At 40.4% G+C, this 7,500-nt stretch overlaps 1 protein-coding gene across 13 annotated transcripts in view; it reads left to right on the forward strand.

The window, feature by feature from the left end:
• The first annotated feature begins 2,013 nt into the window (after positions 1-2,013).
• LOC121844045 (B-cell receptor CD22-like) overlaps positions 2,014-7,500 on the forward strand; it is a 78,908-nt gene continuing 73,421 nt past the window's right edge. For 3 of the 13 annotated variants that reach the window (XM_042313914.1, XM_042313915.1, XM_042313916.1), the window contains exons 1-5: positions 2,014-2,981; positions 3,125-3,200; positions 3,457-3,730; positions 3,911-3,979; positions 4,163-5,034. The gene's annotated coding sequence lies outside the window, so the exon portion shown is untranslated. Of the gene's footprint in view, positions 2,982-3,124; positions 3,201-3,456; positions 3,731-3,756; positions 3,980-4,160; positions 5,035-7,500 lie in introns of those variants that run through there. The other 10 variants (XM_042313907.1, XM_042313902.1, XM_042313901.1 and 7 more) reach the window with 10 other exon arrangements.

Raw genomic sequence — 7,500 nt, forward strand, 5'->3', positions numbered from 1 at the left:
AGAACCAAGAAGACCTGAACAAAACAAACCCAGAAACAAGAAGACCTGAACGCAACAAACCCAGAACCAAGAAGACCTGAACGCAACAAACCCAGAACCAAGAATACCTGAACACAACAAACCCAGAACCAAGAGGACCTGAACTCAAACCCAGAACCAAGAGGACCTGAACACAACCAACCCAGAACCAAGAGGATCTGAACACAACAAACCCAGAACCAAGAAGACCTGAACACACCAAACCCAGAACCAAGAGGACCTGAACACAACAAACCCAGAACCAAGAGGACCTGACAAACCCAGAACCAAGAACTGAAAACAACAAACCCGGAACCAAGAAGACCTGAACACAACAAGTTTAACAAAGACCTTGTATATCTGGACCCGTATATTATAACTAGTGGTATAATTAAGCAATAAGGTCAGAGGCGGTGTGGGATATTGGCCAATATACTGTACCACGGCTAAGGACTGTTCTTAAGCACGACACAACGCAGAGTTCCTGGATACAGCCCTTAGCTGTGGTATATTGGCCTATATACTGTACCACGGCTAAGGACTGTTGTTCTGCACAATGCAGAGTGCCTTGATACAGCCCTTAGCTGTGGTATATTGGTCTATATACTGTACCACGGCTAAGGACTGTTCTTAAGCACGACACAACGCAGAGTTCCTGGATACAGCCGTTAGCTGTGGTATATTGGTCTATATACTGTACTGTTGTTCTGCACAACGCAGAGTGCCTTGATACAGCCCTTAGCCGTGGTATATTGACCATATACTACAAGCCCGAGGGCCTTATTGCTATTATAAACTGGTTACCAACATAAATAGAAAGTAAACAAATAGTTTGGTGTCATACCAGTGTTCTATTGTCTGATATACTGTATGTGAAATGAAATGCTTATTCAGCCAATCAGCATCCAGGACCTAAACTACCTGGTTTATAATAGTATCTAGTAATATACAGTGCATTCAGAAAGTATTCAGACCCCTTGACCTTTTCCACATTTTGTTATGTTACAGCCTTATTCTAAAATTGAATAAATCGTTTTTTTCCCCCTCATCAATCTACACACAATACCCCATAATGACAAAGCAAAAACAGGTATTTAGAAAGGTTTGCAAATGGATTAAAAATACAAAATGGAAGTATCACATTACGTAAGTATACAGACACTTTACTCAGTACTTTGTTAAAGCACCATTGGCAGTGAGTCTTTCTTGGGAATCATGCTACCAGCTTAAAATATATTTTTGTAAATTTGGTTGTCTGTTACCCAAATAAATTAAATTAGTTTCTATACACTTTATATAGAGTTTGCTAGATTAAAAAAAAAATGTTTAAATGTTTTTATGACAAATTTATATCACGATTTTGCCTCAAAATTCAGGAAGTAATTCTGCTTGATGCAATGTTTCTTATTACTTTTATCACAACATTACTAATGTGTGAAGTGTAAACAAATCATAAAAATGCTGCTGTAATTCAGCGTCAACGCACCGTATAGTTCACAATCCACTTTGTCCAGAGAAGCTGTGTGATGCACAAAAATGCCAGTTTATGGAAGTCACTTCACTTGATTTATGGAAGTCACTTCACTTGATTGGTAACAGAGTTAACTTCTAGCTGGCTAGCTAGCTTTCGGTATCACTGAACAACGTCTGCTTCATGTAGCTAACAAGCCAACTGAGATAGCTAGTTCACTGAATTCATATGCCAGTCCAACGTCAACTCTTAATAACACAGTATCTTTACATGGTTGGTTTATTCTGTCTACATTTCTTTACATTTTCAAATGTTATTTTACATTTTATTTTGTGTATTTTCATTTGTATCTTTATCTGCTGCCATCTTTTGTTTGAATCCTCCCCTGACTCCGCCCACGTCTTCCCCGAAGTAGACCTGACTCCGCCCACTTCTTCCCCACAGTAGACCTGACTCCGCCCACGTCTTCCCCCACTCCGCCCACTTCCCCAGAAGCCCACTTCTTAGACCTGACTGACTAGACCTGACTCCGCCCACTTCTTCCCCAAAGTAGACCTGACTCCGCCCACTTCTCCCCCAAAGTAGACCTGACTCCGCCCACTTCTTCCCCAAAGTAGACATGACTCCGCCCACTTCTTCCCCGAAGTAGACCTTGTGAGCATCGTAGATTTGCATGTTTCGCTCTCTGATCGGATTGTCTGAATTCACTAGTTGAGTGTCAATCACAGAAAAAAAACAACATTGATGAAAATAAATTTTGAGAATATGTGAATCCCTCGTCCGTTTCCCTGACCCCTGGCAATGACATAGACTGTGTAAAGGGCAAAGATTTCAGCTTTGCCTGTTCCACTGATATGGATTCAGCTAACAAATATGGAAACTCCAATGTTCACACCAGTCTCATACTTTTAAATCCATGACGGGAAGAGTGAACTTGCACACTTGGGAAAGGGTTGGGAATCGGGACCTCAGTCTCAGGCACCTTATTACCAGTTTGATATTTTGTCATTGATCCAAGTGGATGAGGACATGATTGGGACATATGAAGAGAGACAGGAGGCTGCAGTAATGTTGAGATGCCAGTAGGAGGAGCTCTAGTCTAGAACACTGGAACCTTCAGTAGCACTTTGATGGAGATGATGAGGAGTGATGGGTCACATCTTGTGAGGAAACACATTAAGAAACCATATAGAACAGTCAACACTTTGTTGTGGATCTGTATTTAAAGAAAAGACTATGTTGTAAATGGGCTGCATTTAGCCCCTTTAAAACATGTAGGCCCACTCCTCAAATGAAGAAATGTAAATAGCTATGCAGTCTTTAGCAGTACATCCAGTACATCCCTTTCTGACATGCTGTTGATGCATGTGATTGTCTTAAATCCCTGACTAGGCTACTTTCACAATGTGTCAGTCACTAAAATCACACTTCTTTCTATGCACAGCTACGACAGTAAGTTGACTCACTGTACAAGACCTCTCCCCTTCACTCTGTAAGTACGGTTGACGAGATCATTAAATATAGATATATTTATTTATTTTTTGACACTTTGTGAATATGGACCCTGGACTGTTTTAATGGATCAGGTGGAGTTATTCACCAGCTATAGAGTGAGTTGTTGTTTATGTTCCTAAGACTGCAGGGTGGGAGATGCAACAATGGCCTTGAGAACAGCAGGAAGTGTGTTGGGTCTTTGTCTGGTCTGTAGCAGGTATGGTCTCATTCATAATGTTTTTGTGATGTTATCTTAATGTTATTCTGTGTGTTCAGTGACATCGTCTGTTAGGGGCTTCTTCTTTTCTGGAATAGTTGTCTTTTACACCTCACTTAGTAACACTTAGGTCCTTTCTGTGGTTTCCATTCACACTCAGCAAGTAGAGTACGGCAACAAGGTATGGACAAATGCTGTTAGTGTGAGGAAATGGGTCTTTAATGTATAATCAGTATAATGTGTGATTGTGTTTCAGTGTTACTGGGTCAGGATGGCAGGAGTGTGAAGTACATCACTCAGAGTATCTGTGTCTTGAAGGGGTCAACAGTAGAGCTGTCCTGCTGTTACACATATCCCAGTGGTACAGTCACAACAACCTTCTGTTTCACTACAAATGATGCTGAGGGGAATCCTGTGACTCTGAGTGATGAACCAGACTACACAGGTCATGTGACGTACTGTAGCAACAAGAAGAATAGCCACACCCTGACAATCAGAGATCTGAGAGAGTGTGACTCAGCTATGTGCAAGTACAGTGATATTGTTTTTTAGTCACACTTTATTTGGATAGTCTGGATAGATGCTCTACAGATGGTCATGTTATCAACACACTTCCTGTTGATAAGTTACTGCTTATATTTTTTACTGTGTCACAATAGTCTCTCTTTCTACTATTGTCACTGTACCTTGACACAGCTCTCTCTCCACAGAGTGTCCATCCTGACCCTAACTGGGACACACACACCACTGAAAATGAGGACCAGACACTCTGGCAGTAGGTATGTTATAACATATTCATTAATGTGTTTATTTTGTATATAATATTTGTGTTTGTTTGTGTGAGTGGGTGAGAGTGAGACGGAGAGAGATGAACACAAAAAGTAGAAGTGAGAGAGAATACTATAGAGCAGTGTGTAAAGTGCTCATACTGTGTTTCCTTTGTCGCTGTCTCTCTCTCAGAGTGTGAAAATCTCCCACAGTGACACGTTCACATCTCTTCAGAGAGATGCACTCTGTGTATCAGACCATCCAGGGAAGAGAACCACCATAGAACCTGGAGGGAAGAGAACCACCACAGAACCTGGACTGAAGAGAACCACCACAGAACATGGACTAAAGAGAACCACCACAGAACATGGACTAAAGAGCTATGGCCATTTTGAAATCAATCAAAAGTTTTAAAAAATGTGTTGTGAAGCTCAACAAAGTCACTTCCAGATGATTTGAACATGATGAGAGAATGTTAATATGTGGAATATTAATATCAGTCCCGTGACTTGAATGGGATTTTTGTAAATGTGGGAGTGTTCGACATTGTAACCGACTTTATAGGCAAGTCGAGATCTACAAATCACCTTGCATGATGAATAACTACTCAATATTATTTATAGATCATTCAGTCAGTCACAATTTACCCATGATACATCAGTTTTGATGCTCTCGAACACTGTCTGTGTGACTGCTGAAGGAAGCCTTCTCTGCATAAGCTTCTTGGTCCCTGACATAGAGTTGGATAGAAGGTACATCTTGACATCTTTGTCATGATGTCTTCTGTGACAGAATGAGCAGCACCATTGAGGGCTATTTCCATATTAAAGTAGTTAATATCTTCAACTTCCATAAGTTTAATAACAGTCGGTATACGAACTGAAATGGTGTATTCAATGTCTTAGCCGTGCTAAAACAGGCTTTGAAGCAAGTACGCACTCTACTCAACTCTATTGTCCCTGACTGCTTCAATGTTGTGTCAACCACAGACTTCAAACCTCACACTCAGTGTCTATTTATATAGACTTCCAGTAAGTTAACTTACAACACATCTCCCCTTCACTCTGTAAGTATGCTGGACTATATCTTAAAATATGTTTATTTTATCATTTGTTTGTTTCCATGAACTTCTGTATCCTGTTATGTGCATGGTGATGCTATTGTAATGTATGTTTAGTTTTTCTGTTATGTACAGTATACTCTGTAGATGTATTTCTGTGTATTTAATCTGATACAGTATTGTACATGGGGTTACACATATAATATTTTTGCATGGTATTTTAAGGACTCTCAAAGCAAGAGATTGTTGTGGAGACTTGTTTGAAAATGACCTAAAGTAAGACTGAGAGCAACAGTGATTAGGTGTATGCTTCGTAAGAGCTTTAGGAGTAATATTAACATGAGACACAGTGATGGTGGGTTGTGTTTAGGAGTAGTATTAACCTAAAACACAGTGATGGTGGGTTGTGTTTAGGAGTAGTATTAACCTAAACACAGTGATGGTGGGTTGTGTTTAGGAGTAGTATTAACCTAAGACACAGTGATGGTGGGTTGTGTAGGAGTAGTATTAACCTAAACACAGTGATGGTGGGTTTGTGTAGGAGTAGTATTAACCTAAACACAGTGATGGTGGGTTGTGTTTAGGAGTAGTATTAACCTAAACACAGTGATGGTGGGTATTTAAACACAGTGATGGTTGGAGTAGTATTAACCTAAACACAGTGATGGTGGGTTGTGTGTAGGAGTAGTATTAACCTAAACACAGTGATGGTGGGTATCATTTGTGTACACAGTAGTATTAACCTAAACACAGTGATGGTGGGTTTGTGTAGGAGTAGTATTAACCTAAACACAGTGATGGTGGGTTGTGTAGGAGTAGTATTAACCTAAACACAGTGATGGTGGGTTGTGTGTAGGAGTAGTATTAACCTAAACACAGTGATGGTGGGTTGTGTAGGAGTAGTATTAACCTAAACACAGTGATGGTGGGTTGTGTAGGAGTAGTATTAACCTAAACACAGTGATGGTGGGTTGTGTAGGAGTAGTATTAACCTAAAACACAGTGATGGTGGGTTGTGTAGGAGTAGTATTAACCTAAAACACAGTGATGGTGGGTTGTGTAGGAGTAGTATTAACCTAAACACAGTGATGGTGGGTTGTGTGTAGGAGTAGTATTAACCTAAACACAGTGATGGTGGGTTGTGTAGGAGTAGTATTAACCTAAACACAGTGATGGTGGGTTGTGTAGGAGTAGTATTAACCTAAACACAGTGATGGTGGGTTGTGTGTAGGAGTAGTATTAACCTAAACACAGTGATGGTGGGTTGTGTAGGAGTAGTATTAACCTAAACACAGTGATGGTGGGTTGTATTAACCTAAACACAGTGATGGTGGGTTGTGTAGGAGTAGTATTAACCTAAACACAGTGATGGTGGGTTGTGTGTAGGAGTAGTATTAACCTAAACACAGTGATGGTGGGTTGTGTAGGAGTAGTATTAACCTAAACACAGTGATGGTGGGTTGTGTAGGAGTAGTATTAACCTAAAACACAGTGATGGTGGGTTGTGTAGGAGTAGTATTAACCTAAACACAGTGATGGTGGGTTGTGTAGGAGTAGTATTAACCTAAACACAGTGATGGTGGGTTGTGTGTAGGAGTAGTATTAACCTAAACACAGTGATGGTGGGTTGTGTAGGAGTAGTATTAACCTAAAACACAGTGATGGTGGGTTGTGTAGGAGTAGTATTAACCTAAACACAGTGATGGTGGGTTGTGTAGGAGTAGTATTAACCTAAACACAGTGATGGTGGGTTGTGTAGGAGTAGTATTAACCTAAACACAGTGATGGTGGGTTGTGTAGGAGTAGTATTAACCTAAACACAGTGATGGTGGGTTGTGTAGGAGTAGTATTAACCTAAACACAGTGATGGTGGGTTGTGTAGGAGTAGTATTAACCTAAACACAGTGATGGTGGGTTGTGTAGGAGTAGTATTAACCTAAAACACAGTGATGGTGGGTTGTGTTTAGGAGTAGTATCAACCTAAAACACAGTGATTGTGGGTTGTGTGTAGGAGTAGTATTAACCTAAAACACAGTGATGGTGGGTTGTGTAGGAGTAGTATTAACCTAAACACAGTGATGGTGGGTTGTGTAGGAGTAGTATTAACCTAAACACAGTGATGGTGGGTTGTGTGTAGGAGTAGTATAAACCTAAAACACAGTGATGGTGGGTTGTGTAGGTAGTATTAAGTATTAACCTAAACACAGTGATGGTGGGTTGTGTAGGAGTAGTATAAACCTAAACACAGTGATGGTGGGTTGTGTGTAGGAGTAGTATTAACCTAAACAAAGTGATGGTGGGTTGTGTAGGAGTAGTATTAACCTAAACACAGTGATGGTGGGTTGTGTTTAGGAGTAGTATTAACATGAGACACAGTGATGGTGGGTTGTGTTTAGGAGTAGTATTAACATGAGACACAGTGATGGTGGGTTGTGTTTAGGAGTAGTATTAACATGAGACACAGTGATGGTG

This window comes from Oncorhynchus tshawytscha, unplaced genomic scaffold, assembly GCF_018296145.1.
Source record: "Oncorhynchus tshawytscha isolate Ot180627B unplaced genomic scaffold, Otsh_v2.0 Un_contig_7263_pilon_pilon, whole genome shotgun sequence".
Lineage (NCBI taxonomy): Eukaryota > Metazoa > Chordata > Actinopteri > Salmoniformes > Salmonidae > Oncorhynchus > Oncorhynchus tshawytscha.